This window comes from Psammomys obesus, unplaced genomic scaffold, assembly GCF_907164565.1.
Source record: "Psammomys obesus unplaced genomic scaffold, mPsaObe1.curated_primary_1811, whole genome shotgun sequence".
In the NCBI taxonomy this organism is placed as follows: domain Eukaryota; kingdom Metazoa; phylum Chordata; class Mammalia; order Rodentia; family Muridae; genus Psammomys; species Psammomys obesus.
The window spans coordinates 13,466,218-13,485,444 of record NW_026585895.1 but is presented as its reverse complement, the minus strand read 5'-3'; positions in this window follow the sequence as shown (position 1 = coordinate 13,485,444).

Genomic DNA, 19,227 nt, shown 5'->3' with positions numbered 1-19,227 from the left:
AAACAACGTCTGTGGTTTCGGACATCTGTTGTTTGTCCGGCAACCGAAAGGTATGATTCACAGACATCTGTTGTTTGTCCGGCAGGATATGACAAATCAGAGTCTGGGGGCTTTGTCGGCTCCCGACACCCGCTAAACAAGGTGATGTGGACGATTCCTTGAAAAAGCCGTTCATCTGTGCTTCCATGACTGACTCTGATGAGCTCTCTGCCCAGTACAGCAATGGCTCTTCCTCCTGGCAGACCTGTGTGTACACAAGCAGGCTGTGCTCTGGGAAGAGCAGTCCATGAAGGACACTTGGGCAAGCCTCTGGTTCTGGCTCATTCCCCTTTTAATCAGCCTTTTTTTTTTTTTTCCTTTGTTGCTTTCGATATAATTTCTAACTCAGAGAAAAATTGCCAGAATACAAAGGACACTGTCTATCTCCTCAAATTAATCAAGTTTTACATTTCTCCCTCGTTTACATACATTTTACACTTAGTGCTTTTGTTTTGTTTTCCTTTCAGAGAAAACAACAGTAACAACAACTCAGAGCTGGAGAAATAACTCAATGGTAAAAGCCATGCAAGGGTTAGGATTGAAGTGTGGCTCTTCAGAACCCACATAATGCCGGCCGGATGTGACAGCCTGCTTGTAACCCCAGCCCTCATTCACAGGTAGAGACCGGGCATTCCCAGAGCGAGCAGTCAGATCTGTGAGAGACCCTTCCTCAATATTTAAGTTAAAGAGTAATGGAAGGGGCATCCAGTGTCAACCTCTGTCGCCAACATGTACATACATGTGGACTTGTATTTGAATGTACATGTTAACTCACACACAGGTGAGCGTGTACTCAGGTGGGCATGCCACACACATGCGAGTTACTTAGTTGTTTACAAAGTTGATAACACTTTGCGCCACCTGGCAGCCTATCCCGACTCCCTCCCCATCCTCAGGTCCCCAGGCTTGGCAGCAGGAGCCTTTACCCACTGAGCCATCTTACCAGTTCTACCCTTAATTGCTTCTTTAAAGGCCCCATCTTACCTTCAGCACATACGTTTTAGAAAGACACAATTCAAGCAGTAACAGGAGAGAGAGAGAATTGAAGAAACAAAATGATGGCCGGAAACTTTTCAGGCTTGATGAAAACGTCTACACCTACAGATCCAAGAAGAGCCACAAACTCAAGCAGGAGAGTGAAGAAACTTAGACGATGGAGCGTTAAAAAATTATCCAAAGTGAGTGACAGAGAGAAAAATCTTAAAGTTAGCTGGGGAAAAACAGTTACATGCGAGGTGAGTAAAGATGAGAAGAGAGTGGACTACAGAAGCCAGGCTGTCTGAAATGACAGTGAAGCCACACCTTTAACGAACGGACAGAAAAACAAAACAAACTCTGGAATTCTATCCCAGTGAGACCATCTTTCAGATAAAGACTTCCGCAGTCAAATTCCAGAATCATACAAAGGAGAGAAGCATTGGGGGCGGGGGGGGGGGGCGGGCTATGTGGACAGTTAAAACAAAAACAAAAAACAACAACAAACAGAAACACAGAGATGAACAAAACCCTCTCCTTTCTGTTATTAAAAAAAAAAAGTCCTCAAGACCTAGAGCCATGGCTCAGCAGTTAGGATCCCTGCCCTGCTCCTGCAGAGGACCAGAGTTCAACCCCACAACCAGCATGGAGCGGCTCTCAGATATGTGTAAATTTTTTTACTCTTTCCAAAGTCATTTTATTACAAAGCAAGGTGTTTGATAGGTTTTCTATGCATAGGGACAGTGAGACCCTAGAAACATGAAGTCCCCTTTCAATTGTCTGGGAAGACCTGAGAGTTGTGCTTAGTGATTTATTTATTTGTTTGTTTGTTTATTTATTTATTTATTTATTCATTTCTTACAATTTATTCACTTTGTATCCCTTATGTAACCCCCTCCCCCCCGACTCCTTCTAGTCCCAACCATCCTCCCTCTTCTCCCCTTGTGCCCTTTCCCTAGTCCACTGATAGGGGAGGTCCTCCTCTCCTTCTATCTGACCCTAGCTTATCAGGTCTCATCAAGGCTGGCTGCATCATCTTCCTCTGTGGCCTGGTAAGGCTGCACCCCACCCCATCCAGGGTGCACAGAGCCAGCCACTGAGTTCATGTCAGAGACAGCCCCTGCCCCCCTTACTGAGGAACCCACTTGGAAACTGAGCAGCCTATGGATTTCCTCTGAGCAGGGCATCTAGGTCCTCTCCATGCATGATCCTTGGTTGGAGTATTGGTCTCTGTAGTTGCCCCTGGGCCCAGGTGTTTTGGCTCTGTTGTTCTCCTCGTAGAGCTCCTGTCCCCTCCAGATCTTTCTATCTTCCTCCTCTTCCATAAGGTTTCTGGCACTCTGCTCAAAGTTTAGCTATCACAGTATCTCCTTCAATACCCTGATGGGTAGAGTCTTTCAGAGATCCTCTGTGGAAGGCTCCTGTACTGTTCCTTGTCTTCTCCTACTTCCAAAGTCTATCCTGTTTGCCCTTCTTAATGAGATTTCAGCCTCTTTCCTAGGGTCCTCCTTATTGTTTAGCTTCTTTAGGACTATAGATTTTAGTATGTTTATCCTATATTATATGTCTAATTTCCACTTATAAGTGAATATATACCGTATGTGTCTTTCTGCTTCTGGGGTACCTCATTCAGGATGACCTTTTCTAGTTCTGACGATTTGCCTAAAAGTTTCATGATTTCCTTGTTTAAATCAATTCCACTGAAATCAGGGACAAGGCAAGACTGCCCACTCTCTCCTTATCTCTTCAACATAGTGCATGAAGTCCTAGCTAGAGCAATAAAACAACTAAAGGAGATCAAGGGGCTATAATTCAGAAAGAAAGAAGTCAAAGTATCACTATTCGCAGATGATATAAAGTATACATGAATGACCCCAAAAATTCTATCAGAGAACTCCTGCAGCTGATAAACACCTTCAGCAAAGTGGCTGGAATTAAAATTAACTAAAAAAAAAAAAAAAAAAAAAAAAAAAAAAAAAAAAAAAAAAAAAAAACAAAAAAAAAAAAAAAAAAAAAAAAAAAAAAAAAAAAAAAAAAAAAAAATCAGTAACCCTCCTGTATACCAAAGACAAAAGGGCCAAGAAAGAAATCAGGGAAACAACACCCTTCAGAATAGATAGCCACAAAGGACATAAAGTACCTTTCAGTGACTCTAACCAAGCAAGCGAAAGACCTGTAAGCCTTTACTGATTTCCTACGTGGTCATTTGAAATGAACTTTGAGCGAGCTGTGAGCTGTGGTGGTGGTGATCTCATGCAGAAGGCTGAGGCAAGGCAGGTGAGTTCAAGGTCAGCATGGGCTTCAGTGGGACACCCATTTCAAAAACCCAAGTATAAATAGATAATAAAATGAACCCAGGGTTAGTCCTTGATTTTTTTCCTTCTTGGAAAAGTTAGGAGTAAGGTAGACAGAGGTAGGAATACATCCTCAAAAGCCAGAGGTACATTTGCTTTTTGTGTTTTTGAGACAGGATTTCACCATGTCCAAGGCTAGCCCATGCTCTCCTGAGAAACAGAGTTGTAGTTAGAGGGAGCATTCCTGAGCACAGCTACCTCAACAGGCCTTGTGTTTGCCAGCTTGAGGATGAAAAAAAAAATGACTCAGACTTTGCATTAAAAGTTAAGTGGTGGGGGCTGGAGAGATGGCTCAGAGGTGAAGAGCACTGGCTGTTCTTCCAAAGGTCCTGAGTTCGATTCTCAGCAACCACATTAGCTCACAGCCACCTATAAGGAGAGCTGGTGCATAATGAGATCTTGTGTATACATAATAAATAAATAAATCTTAAAAAAAAAAAAAGTTAAGTGGTGATGTGACTTCATGTGCTGGGGAGGATTGATATGGGGAGGAGGGAGAGGGGAATGGGGAAGGAAGGAAAAGGGGGACTGGGAGGAGAGGAGGGAGGGGCACCCTTGGGATGTAAGTAAATTGAAATAATTAAAAAAAACAAAAGTTAAGTGGACAGCCAAGGCTACACAGAGAAACCCTGTCTTAAAAAAAAAAAAAAAAAAAGTTAAGTGGAGATGTGCTGAGAGATACTCGGCAGTTAGGGGCACTCGTTTGCTCTTGCCGATGACCAAGGTCTGTTCCCAGCACCCACCAGACAGTTCACTACTGTCCGGAACTCTAGTTCCAGGGTCTCCTTGAGCATGTGGGACACAAACATTCACATGCAGGAAAAATGCCCATACTAATAGAATAAATCAAAAACTAAAAAAATTGAAGTTAGGTGTGCAGCCACAGAAGAAGACACCTGGGGTCCCTCTCTGCCCCCCCCCCCCCACACATACCACAAGAGAGGGGAGGAAAGGAAGGAGGGAGAAAAGGAGGGAAATGCTTTGGCAAAAGACAAAATACTTCCATTTGTCAAATGGTCAGATTATTTCCTTATTCACGCACGTGCTCTTATGTGGAAGCACCCCTTTGGGCCACTTTCGTCCCAAGAATATGCAGCTCCCCCCCACCTCCCAAGTGGAAGGCAAACTCTGGTGGGCGGGGAGGAGGAATGGTGAGCCTCAGCCTATGGCAGAGGGAAGATGGAGGATGGGAATTGTGTCATACAGACATGAGTTCACAGTGGTTGTCAGCCCTGAGCAGGGGCTAGTGACCATTTGGAAGGATGACCTACATTTATTATGTGTAGGGCGTAGGCTGTGTTGTTGCCAATGCAAAGCTGAGGAGGTTGTGTGCCCTGTGGGAAGAGGAGGACCAAATGGTAGCAGCTAAGGTTGTTGGTTTTTGCTCTCATTTTGTTTTGGTGATGGTGTAGGTCAAATTTGTGTTTTGTCTTTTCCTCCTTCTTTTCTTTCTCCTCCTCCTTCTTTGTTTTTGGAGACAGAGTCTCATGATGAAATCTAGTCTGACTATGAACTCCAAGTCCCTCCGCCTCAGTCTCCCCACTGCCCACTGCAGGTGTGTGCCACCATGTCCGGCTTGTTTACTCTTTCTTCTTTTGTCTTTTTGGGTAGATACATGTGTGCCATGTTCTAGTGTGTTTGCATGTGTGTGTGTGTATTGCACATATTTCTGGTGCATATCATATGAACCATCTCTCAGCCCCTTGCACATTTTTATTTTGTACTTTTTTGTAAGATACATGTCATTTTTATTAAAGCTGGGGAAAATCATGCCATTAATAAAAAAGAATCAAATCAGATTCTGACATTTCATTGGGAATCTGGACACTTTTAAACTTTTAAACATTCTCACCTGTCTTCCATGCCCAGGGATGTTCCTACAGGGGGAAGAGGTGCACATCAGCTGTCCGGAAAACATCCCAGCTGGATCCTTAAGGAGCCCCGGTAAGGAACTCTCCGGGATCCGCACACGAGCCCTGGGAATGTTGGAGCAACCTAATGGCCCAGCACTGTGGGATTTTAGAGTAAATTATGGTATTTCTAAATAAAAAGAATATTTGTAGGCATCGGAATCTCTGGTTTGAAGAATATTTAGCAACACGAAGAACTGCTCAAATTGCAGCATTAATTTTTTAAGAGCCGTGTGTGGTGTTTTGCTGCTTGGAAAGAGAGTTATATGTGCACTTCAACTTCCTACAGGAAGTGGGCCCCAATGTTAATAAACATTATCACCAGGTGATAGAAATGCCAATAATTTTGACTTCTTTACTTTTCTCTATCTAAAAAGAATTCCAACCATGACTTAGCTTTATAATTAGAACAGAAGACGTGACTGCTATGAGTGTTTTAAAAGAACATGGCCTGTGGAGTGGAGACTTGAGTGCTGAGCACACACAGCCCAGGTAGAGACATTGGCCCTGACTGGTTGGCACCCTTTCCTCGGTGCCTCTATTTCCTGACTCCACAGCGGAGACAATAGAAAAAGGGCCCAGTGGGGGAGCTTAGTTGCTTAGTGTGCCCCAGGTTCAGTGAAAACAAAATTAAGATGATGCCGCTTACCTCCCGGGACAGCTGTAAGAGTAAATCAAGTTAGAGAGCTGGAGAGGCTTCCGAAAGACTCAACTCCCAGCACCCGGGTCACCGGACCTGATGCCTCTGCTCTCCTTAGCACCCATACATGTGCAGCACACACTCACACAGACACACATACAAGCACATTATTAAAAAGAAAATACGTCTTTTAAAAAAAGTGTAAATAAGTGTAAAGTGTAAAACTTAAAATATAGTCCTCCGGCTGCCTGTGGTGGCGCACAACTTTAATCCCAGCACTCAGGAGGCAGAGGCAGGCGGATCTTTGTGAATTCAAGGCCGGCTTGGTCTACAGAACGAGTCCGGGACTGCCAGAGCTACCCAGAGAAATCCTCTCATGAACAAAACAAAACAAAACAAAACAAAACAAAACCAACAAGCAAACAAAAAAAACAAAAAACCCCACAGTCCTCTGAAAAGTACTTACTATATAAAAATACTCTTAATACAAATGATTATTATTTTAGGTTCAGAGCTCAGGCTTTCTACCTGTTCATAAGCTCAGCTGTTTCAGAAAAAGGGTATTTTCTGAGTGTGTATGATTCCCGACCTCTAAAATGCAGGGAGGTGGCGTCCATACAACATTTACTACAAACGGCTTCTTCAGCCATCAGGCGCTGCTGCTGGATTAGGCATTGGGGGCAAACACCAGAGGGAGCCTACTTGGGCTGGTCTTAATGCTTGGGCTGGGGTGACCAACAAATCTTCCCTGTGTACTCAATAAATAGAAGGGTAAGGACACCCTCTCTGACTTGTGCGTAGTGGGCTCCAAACTTAAGAGTGGTTGTCCACATTTCACGGCTGGGTTCAAGCCCGCCATTCAAACTGGAGTGAAGAGTCTATACAAAACCACCAGCTCCTAAGGGGTAAGGGGAGACCTGAGATTTGAACTTATGATCGTGGGGCTGCACAATTTCCTATCTGTGTCATTTTGTGTCACTGTCACAAGAAAAACCAACAAAAAAACACAACAAAACAAACAAACAAAAAAACCAGTCAGACAAATAGGCTGATAAGAGCAAAGGAGAAAGTAAGGATTCCTTGTGGCTCATGGTGTGGAGGAATGTCAGCCTACCACGGGAAGAAGGCAACGCTGGAGGGGGGGTGGGGGGTGGGGAAGGAGCAGGTGCCCTGAGGGTGGCAGAAGCAGGCAGCAGAGCAGGAGGCCGACCACAGACAAAAGCGCTGTAACCTTCGGAGGCCTGTGACCTAGTGACCCGCTTCAGCCAGTCTTCCCAAAGACTCCGCACCCTTTAAAACAGTGCCTGCCACCAGCCCAGGAGAAGCATTCAAAACCTGAGCCGGGGGCCACAATTCAGACTCAGAGTTCAGCGCCGTTTAACCAACAGCATCGCCTAAGTCCTTCCTGCCGAAAGGAGGAAGAGCGTGAAGATGGCTTTACGCCACCCCAGCGCAGGGACAGAGAGAGATCCACGTGTCTCCCTCCTGAGTCCCTGTGACACCTTGAGGCCTGTGTGCCTTTAGCATAGGGCAATAAGGCCTTAGGGTTTTGCTAGCACCTGCAGCCCTCAGAATCAATCCCTATTAACCATATCCCTACCTGGCTGGTGGCAACCCCTCTTACAAATTTCTTCTTAGATACTATGATGCCACCACCTCTGTGAAGCCACTCTCTGGGGACAGCTACCCCCCTACACACCTCACTCTCACTCCCACCCTCATCCCCCGCAACAGGATTAGCACCCCTGGGACTGGTCCGTCTCGACTTCCACTCCCTGTGTGGATAACTGTTTTTTGAGCCGCTCCACCTGAGTGATTACCTGTCGATCAAACGCTTGGCCTTTCTCTTTAGTGACAGAAAAGTACCTCAAGACGCCATCAGCGCAGTGATCAACAGTGACTGGTATACGGTAGCTGCCCAAGACGTTCTCTCTGTCTGCAAACCCAGGCCTCAGTGAAAAGTGCTCGGGAGTCCCTGGTTCCAAAGCAGATTTTCCTTGAGCAAGCAAATGAGCATGCTTACCTCTACCTTGGAGGGAGGTACTGGGCCTTTAGTGACTTGTGTCTCCTGGGATACTTTCTTATTTTTATTTATATCCTCTAACATGCCTGTGACACCTGGTCACGTGGCTGAGTTGGAGTAAATCACCTGGCTGATTTTCTCTCCTTGCAAATGAGATTGATAGATTGAAATTTTACCTCTGGGGCAGTCACAGGAAGCAGGTGTCCCGCCATCTGTTTCCTCTCGAGTAGACTGGGGCTGCCAAGGGGTTGTGCACTGAGCTGCATAGAGGTCTCCAGGAGGGCTTCACTGGACCTGCTTGCCAAGTGCAAGGCTTCTTGCTTTCCTTGCTTGCTTCCTTCTTTTGTGCGTGTGTGTGTGTTTGTGTGTGTGTGTGTGTGTGTGTGTGTGTGTGAACAATATTGTCAACCCTAGAAGGAAAAGCCCCAAAGGTGAGAAGCTCTTGCCTTTCTGATCCTCAGCAAAGCCTGAAGATCTCATTTATCCCCACCTACCCAGGGCCAGCCTAGCAGTGAATACAGAAGAGATACTCAGAAATTATTTCTTGATAAATGAAGTTGTTTTTAAGGAAACAAAAAGAAAGAAATATCTAAACTCTAAACCCTGTAACTTTGTGCTGATCTCATCCTCAAAGCCACACAGTGGAGAGGACAGAGGAAAAAGAATTCACATATGTATGTAAAATTCTACAACTGAAAGGGTGTGCTGTCCTGGAATGATATTTACATTTTATTTAGCTAATTAATTAGCATTACTTGAGCTCTTACTGGAAACAAATGCTTTAAAGGCTATTATGTCTACTCTTTTTTCTTTGGTTTGTTGGTTTGTTATTTTGTTGTTGTTTGTTTTTTGAGTCAGGGTTTCTCTGTGTAGCCTTGGTTGTCTTGGAACTCACTCTGTAGACCAGGCTGGCCTTGAACTCAGAGATCCACCTGCCTCTGCTTCCTGAGTGCAGGAACTAAAGGCATGCATTGCCACTGCCCATCAAGCTGAATCCATTTTTAACCTCTCTAGTCTCAAAGTCAAATATCTTGCCCATTCTCCTGGCTTCTTCAGAGGAAGGAAGTCATGTTCTAGGCTGGTCTACAACTTGCTATGTAGTTACGAATGGCCTTAAACTCCTGATCCATCAGCCTCTCCCCTGTAAGTGTTGGGATTACAGTTTTATGTTTTTATGCTGTTATAGTGAGATTTGGAAGTAGTAGCTCAATGGATCAATAAACCATCAATAAGCCACCACTGCTTGGCTTTTTTCCCCCTTGAGATAGTCTCATGTAGCCCAGGCTAGCCTTAAACTTCTAATCCCTCTGCTTCTAACCCCGAGTGCTGTGATTACAGGTACCATACCTAGCATGTCTGATCTTTTCTAAAAACAAAATTATTACTGTGTATTCATTGTACAAAATAATGAGCTTCATTATGACATTTTCATATGCATATATAATATTTTTATGATATTCATGTTCATCCATCACTCTTCTCTCTCCTTTTCCCTCCTGCTGACACTTTTCTTATTTTCAGATAGTCCTCCTTCTCCTTTCATATCTTGATTTAAAAAAAAAAAAATCCAGATGTGAGAGAAAAACATCTATTTTCCTGAGTCTGGCTTGTTTCATCTAACATGATGATTTCCAATTCCACCCAATTCCCTGCAAATGACATGGTTTTGCACTTCTTCACAGATTAAACAGTACTTCCTTGTGTATATGTGTGTATCTTACATTCTCTGTCTGTGTGTCTGTTGATGGACCCCTAGGCTGATTTCATTACTCGTCTGCTGTGACCAGAGCCACAATAAAAATAGTGGCCGGATATCTCCGTTGTATGATGTGCTGCATTCAGTCTTTATATCAAATCTTGAGCTGTTACTATAATAATATTTGTATCCATCTTGCAGATGGAGAAAAGCAAACTTAAAGGGGCTAAACGATTTTCCTAAAGCCAAAGACTAATTATACTGGAACACACACACACACACACACACACACACACACACACACACGCACACACACGCACATTCGTGAGCTTCAAAGACAGTTTCTCCAGCACTAAGGATAGTGTTTGGCATATAGCAATGCTAAATAAATATTTGTTGAAGAATGAGCCAGAACTGTCTGGCTCCCAACCATTTCCATGACTTCGTCCACTGCCCTGTAAAATGGCCTTTTAAAGTGTCAGAGAAAGTGGCACACCTGAGGGTGCTCAGAAAGGAGAACTTACCTAGAGCTAACAACAGTGGCTGCTGCCCTAAGGACTTAACACTTGAGGATCCAGGGTCCTTACCACACGCTCTGTAGACAGGGCCTGTGTGATACGTGAGGCTGTGGTCATTTCTTTCCCCAGCAAAGCCAGGGCGCTGGAGAAAATTGTTAAGAAAGTTAAGATCAAGACTTCTCAGCTAAAACTCAGAGCAGTTAGCTGGATACTGGGGGAATTAAGTCCCATGGAAGGTTATAGAATCCAGGTTGACTTTCTTTCTTTCTTTTTTTCCTTTGGGGTTGGGGGTCCTTCGAGACAGGCTTTCTCTGTGTAGCCTTGGCTGTCCTGGACTCCATCTCTAGACCAGGCTGGACTTGAACTTACAGAGATCCACCTGCTTCTGCCTCATGGGTGCTGGGATTAAGGGCCTGCCAGGGTGACTTTCTTACTCACAGAACCAGAGTTTGATGCTGAGGCTGGATTCTATGAACCCCAGGACCTTGTACACACTGAATATATATCACTGAGTCACTTCTAGGGTGGCCTTGAACATGAAACCATCTGTGTGTTAGCTGGATAGCAGTATGGTTTTTGCCAAATTGATACATAGAAAGAAAGAGAAAGGGTCTTGTGACATGTACCAGGATGTCTTTAAACTCACTACATGGCCCTCACTGGCCTTAATTTAGTGATCCTCTGGTCTTGGCCCTCAGACTGAAGGCATATACACCTAGTTTCATTTAAGTTTTAATATCAAAGATAATACCTAGGCATATCCTATTAATAAAAATGAGTTGCTATGGCAACTCATATATATTTGTTAAGTATCCAACCAGGTGTGTTTCTATACTATATACTGTATACTGCCATGTATACTGTAAGATAAGTAAATATTTACATATGTAAATATGAGAGTCAGTATTTTATACAGTGTAAGGAGACCACGTAGAAATGACCAGGCATATCCCAAGCCCATAGACAACCAAATAGGCTTCCTGTCTGAAATAATGAATGAGGGCATTTTTATGGTTCCACAGGCCAAGGCTCTAGATCTTCTAATGTCATTCCTCCCTTGCTTCCAGTTTCTCCCCATCTTCCTTTTGTTCCATTAAAAACAAAAACAAACGAACAGACAAACCAGGACGTGGTGGCATACACTTTTAATATCAGTGATTGGAAAACAGAGGCAGAATCTCTGAGTTTGAGGATAGCCTGGTCTACAGATGGAGTTTCAGAACAGCCAGGGCCACACAGAGAGACCGTTTCAAAAATCAAAACAAAAACATTAGTGTTTTGCCCACTGATCTTTTCGGAGCCTCCTTTTCTGAGAGATCATGTTGAGAGACATTCGGCATAGGAAGCTCTAATTCTAAACTTGCAGAAACATCAGGGAAATCATGGAAAGCACACCTCGGGAAAGAAGTCACTGACCTCATCGGTACCTCGTATGCTGTTGAAGCCCCCCGCAAAGGAGCATATACGGGGCCTCTGGAGCCATGGTCAGGGGCTATTCCCGGACAAGACAGTGGTGTGGTGTGTCGTTGCCTGGATTCCTGTACTGTGTCCATGTTTTCCTTGGCCATGGTGTATATTCTCAGATCCAGAAAGACTCTGCTCTCCCAGGAATCAAAGCAATCAAACCAGGATGTCAGGGATGGCGTCTGTCATGGCCAGGGTCTGTGGTTCCTTCTTGCCTCCGCCCCTCTGTTCTTAGCGCACTCCTGCTTTTCTCTAAATTTTCCATCTTGTACATCTCGTATTGTTTTCTAAATATAGATGTTCTCAACCTCCGTGAAAAGACCATCTATTAAGAGCAGTAACGCGCCCAGCAGGCACAGGACAAAACAAACAAGAGTGCGCTCAGCTCTTCTCTTTCTGCTGCATGAAAAGAAGCCAAATAAGGCTCCTGGAAACAAGGTCTGAGCACCAGGTCCTGTTCCCGGTGCACAGCAGCGCAGCTTCCGAACCTCGGGGAGCCACACACCCACCCAGAAAAGGGAAAGAGGGGCAAGAAGAAGAGGCCCAACTTTGACCTGTTTGTCCTTCTGAACCTGCCAGGACTCGGCGAGCAGAATATCACGTCCCAGCTGGCCACTTGTGCTGAATTCTGAGACCTCAAGAGGCTCATCGCCCTTGGAGTTACAGAATTCTTGCACCTGCAAATTGGGAAGAAAGAAAGAAAAAAAAAAGATAATGCAAGAATTTGGAAGGGATCCCTTGAACGGTTTCCGTTACCTTTGCCAGGCTGTGTTGTCTGTCCCTGGTGAAAGCCAGCCACGCATGTGAGGAAGGGCTCTTGAGGGACATTTAGCTTTTGCACTGAAATTAATTTTGGTTCGACAGATTAACCATAAAGATGCTTACTGGCTGCAGGTGTGCCAAAGTCAGTGTTAGGAGACATTCTAGAAAAAAATTTTTTACAGGGATGGTTAATGGCTCCTGCAAAATTAATTTAAACTGAAATAGGATAAGAACATATGGAAAGAATCAATCATCTCCCATTTTGAGCAAATATTATTTTAACATGCATAGATTTCTGATATAATTTTCCTCCTTTCCCTGAAGGGGTGGGATCACTCGCACACTAAGTCTTTTTACAAAGAGGAGGCTTCCCTCCCGCCGGGAAGGAGGAGAAATGTGTTTCATAAGTCCTTTTCCTTCTAATGCCCGAGAGGTACATCTGGGGCTCCACGCGCTGATAAAAGCCCTCCCAGAAAACGCAGCTCGGCTCGTGGGATAATCATGCTCTCCCAGAGCCTGGTTACTGGCTCTGGCTTCCATTTAGAGTCAGATCTGGGGCCACTTACTATGCGTGTTTGCACACAAACTGGACAGTTTCTAGAATTTAAACGAGAAGAAAATGCAACGGCCACAGCAATAGGGTGGAATTATAAACGCATTTCCCCTCAAGCATTTGGAAGGAAATGGACTGCAGTAACAAAAGCCCCACAACGGCATGTTCACACTCTTGCATGCCTGTTCTTCGAGCAAAGCCGTCCCCGCCCATCAGCTCCAGCTCCCCACCCCCACCATCACCGAGAAGGGACCAGGCAGATGCGCTCAGCTCATGTTAAGGGATGGGTGTTGTAGGCAGGAGTGACACTAATGTGGCTTCCTCTCCATGACATTCTCCTGGTAATATTTACAGTTTATTCGGTTCATTTATACCTTGCCTCAGGAAAAAAAAAAAATTGAAAGATGTTTTTATTTTATGTGTTAGGTGTGTTTCCCTGAGAGAGTGTGTGTACACTGTGTGTATGGGTAGTATCCACACAGGTCAGGAAAAGGAGTCCCGTGCCCCGGAACTGGAGTTACAGCTGGTTGAGAATGGCCTTGTGGGTGAGCCCAGGTCCTTTGGAAGAGCAGCCAGTGCTCTGCCCACTGAGCCATCTCTCCAGTCCTCTCAGAAAAGATTTCAGATAACAATATTGGCAGAAATACTCTTCCAGAGCTGACGAGGGCCTGCTGTGGAAGCCTGAGGACCAGAGTTCCATCCCTGGAACCCACAAAATTGAGAGAAGCAGCTCCTCAGCGCTGTTCTCTGATCTGCACGAGTACTTGAAGACGTACACACACACACACACACCCCTGCCCCATCAGACACTCACAATAACAGTAACATTAGAACATCCTCCTCTATATTATTCAGGGATGGACTGAGCCTCTTATCATCATTCATTTGCTCTTTGACAGGCGTGGATTCAGATCCTGTTCTGTGGTAGTACTGTTTTAGGCAGGGGCTAAGACATGACAACCCTGTAGTGCGGGGAGAAATGGGTATATGAAGCCCTATGCATAAGATAGCCACGTTGTTTGTGCCAAACATTTGTCTTTCCTCCTCTTACAATTATTGGTCATATATATATATATATTTATATATATATATATATATTTATATATATAAATATATATATATTTCTTTTGAGATGGAATCTTCATTATCCCAGATTGACTTCAAACTCTCTTCGAAGTCTTGAACTCTTGCTCTGTCTCCCAAGTGCTGGAATTACAGGTATTTGATTCCATGCCATGCTGGGCATTGAACTGATGATCTGGTGCATGCCAGGGGAGCAATGGGCTAACTGAGCTTCAACCCTACCCCCACCCCATCCATGACCCTCTCTTTTCACCTTGGGTTTGTCCTCATGTGTATTCACACCTATCATGTGCCAGGCATTAGTCTAAGAATTGCTAATACAAATCTAGATACAAAAATCCAAAAAAGAATTTCAAAACAACATTCCACAACAGGAAAGAAGCCAGGAGACATCTATTAGTAGTGCTGGGGCCAGTGGGAATGTAGCAAAGAACTGAGAAAAATGAAAACATAAAAAGTATTCCTAAGTGGCTGCTGGGAAGACGAGCTACGTTTTGTGAGGAACAGAGGAACCGGGGTTGGGTTGTGAGCCAATGATGGTCTGCTTCAGACTAATGTCACTACTCCATTCCCAATGCCTCGCTCCGTTCCCAGTGCTCATCATCTGAGGAGCTGGGGGTGGGGGTGGGGCGGTTAAGTCCAGATTCCGGTCAACAGGGTTCAAACATCAACTGTACAAAATCTGCAAAACACATCCTGTGGACTTGGCTATCTAAGTGAGAAAAGAAGTGGAAGTGAGTCAGAGGGTGAGTCTCCAAGAGTGAAGGAGAGCTGGGGGACAGCAGGGCGAAAGACAGGATCAGACAGTGCCAGGCCAGAGGGGCAGCATCTTTGTCCTGCTGGCTGGAATCTCAAGTCGGTCCTCAGCCAGTTCCTGTACCCTTGTCTACCTGCTCCACTGCCAAGCTAGCTCCTACCAGGCCGTGGCTGTCTTCAAACCTCTGCCCCACCCAGAGTCGGACTTCGGTATGTATGGCTTAAACATCGGGGTTTTTTGGTTTTGTTTTTCTTTAAGTGAACCGAGGTGAGGAAGGAGTAGAAATTAAGACAAACAGCTGTGTGCTCCAAGCTTGCGAAGCTTCACCTATGTCATCTGGCTTTTCATTTTCACTCATCTCAAAAAAAATCCCGTATTTCTCTTCTGATTTCTCCTTTGACCCATTGTTCAACTGGGAGTGTGCTGCTTAATTTCCTTAGTATTTGCGCTTCCCAGATTTTCCACAGAGAAAGGACAACCTTAAAATGTCTCAATTTGGGAGGCCCAAGATGAACCCTGGTTGGAGCCGACAGCTAGGCCACGGGGTGGGGGAGCGGTTTCCCACAGAGTGCTCAGAGGGGAGTCATCTCCATGCCGTTTGGCGCGTACCCGGGAAGCGGACGCAGGTGATTCTTGTTGTTTGTGGGAAGTCTACGACAGTCTCAGACAGGTCACCTAGAGCAGAGGGTGGGGGAGGGGCCGAGGGTTCTTTGGAAAGTTTCATAATTCCCCTAGGTCTCGGTAGCCTCACTTACAGGATGGGCATGAGCGTCGAACCCACGTCCTAAGAACAGCGATCATTCTCAGCGGACGCAGCATCACAGAAGGATTCTTTAATTCTGAGGCCGGGTCTGTATTCACGACCTTCTTCATGTTCTGACGAAACACCTGACTAAAGCGACGAGGAGAGCAAGAAAGGGTTTGATGTGACTCAGGCTGAGGGTTCATGAGGCAGGATGGGAGCGCGGCGGCAGCAGCTGCCTGGCTGGGGCAGCAGGGCCTCCAGGCAGCTGGCTTCTGTGCACAGAGGGGCGAATGCTTGTCCCAGGCTCACGCTGTCTTTATTCAGTCTGGGACCCCAGCCTGCGGACTGGTGTGACCCACATTTGGGGTAAATCTTCCCTCAGAGATACATCTTCGGAAACACCCCTACAGACATGTCCAGAAGATTGTCTCCTCCGCCATTTTCAGTGTTGCTCACTATCAAAATGAGCCGTTACCCACGCTCACTAGGTTAGCCCAGGCTGGCCTGGAGTTTGTGATTGTCCTGCTTCGACCTTTAATGTGGGAAGGTTTTAATAAATGCCCGCCGGTTTTATTAACCCTCTGGGGCCTCGGATCAGGAGCCCTTGATATCAAACCTGCAGCAAACCCCACTGGAGTAACACGGTGGCTTTGACTTAACTCTGTCTCTGAATCTGTGTCTCAGCATCCTGGTCTCTCCAAGGGGAGAGTTGATGTGAGCGGATGAACTCCCATAAAGCTCTCGAACACACCTTCCTGCCACACTCACAACAGTGAACTTCTTGTGAGCTCTGGAGAGAGATGAACACCAATAAAGGACAATTTAGCAGAAACGGAAGTCGTGGTCAGTGCTAGGAAGGCAGGGGAATGAAAAGCTCCAGAGAGAAAGGGCAGCTCCGTCAGGGAAGAGCGTGTGGAGCCTTTCCTGAGGCGGAGACTTCTGAGCTGTGAGCTAAAGGGCAGTAAAGCCCTGAGATGCACTTTGCATTCACCATGGCCAAAGGGGGAAAAAAAAAACCAAAACCTTCCTGGCATCAGGAACTGCAGATACAAATGGCCAGAGGCAGTTTCAAATAGGAGTCCTCACAATATGGGCAACAGGAGCTGCTGACCATGAAGGTATCACGAAGCATGATGAAGCAGATACAGACACAGGACATGTGAGACACAGTGCGTGTGCTAAATGCGTATACCCGAGCTTCCATATGCTAGGCAGGTGGCTCTACCACTGAGCTATATATATTACAGTCCTGACAGGAACAATCCAGCAGAGGACAGATCTGTTTTGGGGTGTGGTTTCAGAGGTCTCAGTAGAGGTCACTTGGCCTTCCACGTGCCTCAGTGACCTATGTCTTCCAGCCAGGCCCCACCTCCTGCTTTCTATCACCTCCCACAATGCCATCACATTGTGAACCTATTTATTAATTGGTCAGTTAGATTCTATATACACATATATAATACATTATATATGTATTTCCGATTATTTAAAATATAACATTTGTGTTTCCTATCGAAATGCTTAGTGTAGGGAAACAAGCTGTGCATCAACTTGTGCTGCAGGTAAATCTGGCTCTGGGCGGGTCTAGGAGTAGGAGTGATTGCCTGTGGGGAATGCCAGGTAAGCCCCTTGGAGGCCCACGGGGAATGGCGAGTGAGACATCAGCGACTCCTACGGCCACTTGAAAGGTCCTGATCCACTGCACACAGTGTCGACCCAATAGGCTCGACTTCTCGCACACTAGTGAAGCCTCAAAGTGGATCCAAAGCTAGGGCAGTGACAGCATCGCCCTTCTTTACAGAAGTCTCCAGAGGTGACCTTGCTCCTCCCCCACCTCCCACATTTCCTTACAGTCACACCAACCTGATTGATTGTTGCTGGTGCCTGAGGCGAGCATGGGATGGTCTGGTTGGCCTTTCAATCATTTAAAGGCTGTTACACTGGACAGTAAAGTTAGACCTGCGCCTTTGAGTCTGGTCACCGGAGTCTGATTCCTGGGATTCAGTGTGGGCTCTGTCACCACTCACCTCACTTCCCCTCAGTTCCTGATCCCCACAAGTGCCTGCTGCCTCTCCTGGACTTTGAATATCTTAAGCGTGTCATCTATTAGGGAGCCTGAGGTCTGATCGATATCTTAAAAGGCTCCCAGTCTGTAAGTGTTCACTAATATAGATTGTAGATGTTAATCTGTAGCACAGAACCCGGAGCCCTCCAGGACACAGCTACTCAGCAAGGACTGGGTCTACCAGCTGGAGACCAGCTTCTCTGGGGGTACTCATCATTTCCAAACTATAACACTGGCATGTGATTGGCCTAGGATTCACCCCCCCCCACACATACACACACACAAAAACTAACATGTAAAAGACTGTCTTGAGTCTCAGAGACTTTGGACTTTTGAATAATGCTAGAACTGTTAAGATTCTGGGAACTCTAAAAGCATCTTGCATCATGAGATGGATGTGGGCCTTTGGGTGTCAGGTTGACAAGGCATGGACTCATGGTGTCTCATCTTCACTGTTAATTGCTTTGGAATCACTAAGGAGATACACTCTGGGTACTTTTCACACCGTGTGAGTGTTTTCAGGGCTAATGGAAGAGAGAAAACTGACTGTGTACCATCCCATTGACTAACGCCCTGGAATAAAAATAGAGAAGAAAACCAGGTGTCCATCAGCACAGATCTCTCCCTGACTGAAGACACATTGTGACAGGCTTTCCCACCATGACACATGTGCTTTCAAAGTGTAAGCCAAAATAAACCCTTCTTTCTTTCAAGACAGGGTTTCTCTGTGTAGCCTTGGCTGTCCTGGACTTGATTTGTAGACTAGGTTGGCTTCGAACTCACGTCTATCTGCCTGCCTCTGCCTCCCTGAGTGCTGGGATCAAAGGTGTGTGCTACCATTCCCGCCTCTCCGGTTGAGTCTTATTTGTCAACAGGACACAGCCTGGAGTCATCTGAATGGAGAAGCCTCAACTGAGGAATTACCAAGACCAGGTCGGTCTATGAAGATGTCTGTGAGGGATTGTCTTGGTTATTAAGGAATCTAGGACAGCTCAGTCCTCTGAGGGCAGCACCCTCAGGCAGGTGGTCCTGGGCTGTGTAGAAAAGCTAGCTGAGCATGAGCCAAAAAGCAGCATTCCTCTGTGGTTTCTGCTTCAAGCTCCTGCCTTGGGTACCTGCCCCGCCTCCCTCAATAATGAACTGTGGCCTGGAAATATAAGCCAAATAAACCCTTCCCTGCCCAAGTCACTTTTGGTCACAGTCTTTTATCACAGCAACAGAAATGAAACTAAAACAGCTGTAAACATCTGCTGAGCTGGTCGGTGGCTCCTGTGGTGGCCTGTGTAGTTCTAGAGGCAGTATTAATGCTAGAGGTGATGAAAGGTACTATCCACACCGCCACAGAGCCGATGATCCAGCGAGAAAGACAGACAAGCAGCCCATCTACTTTCTGTGTAGAAAGTGCACGGTTATGTCTGCTGTGGTCTGAATGCCAAACATCCTCCACAGCTGTGTGTCTGAACACTTGGTATCCAGCAAGTGCTGCTGTGTGTGAGTGTTGTGGAAACCATTAGGAGGTGGAGCCTTGCTGGAGGAAGTGGGTCACTAGGGGTGGGCCTTGGGATTTTAGAGTCTGGCACCACTTCCTGTCTGCTCTCTGCTTCCTGATGGATGATACCATATGACCAGCTTTTTTCCCCAGTCTG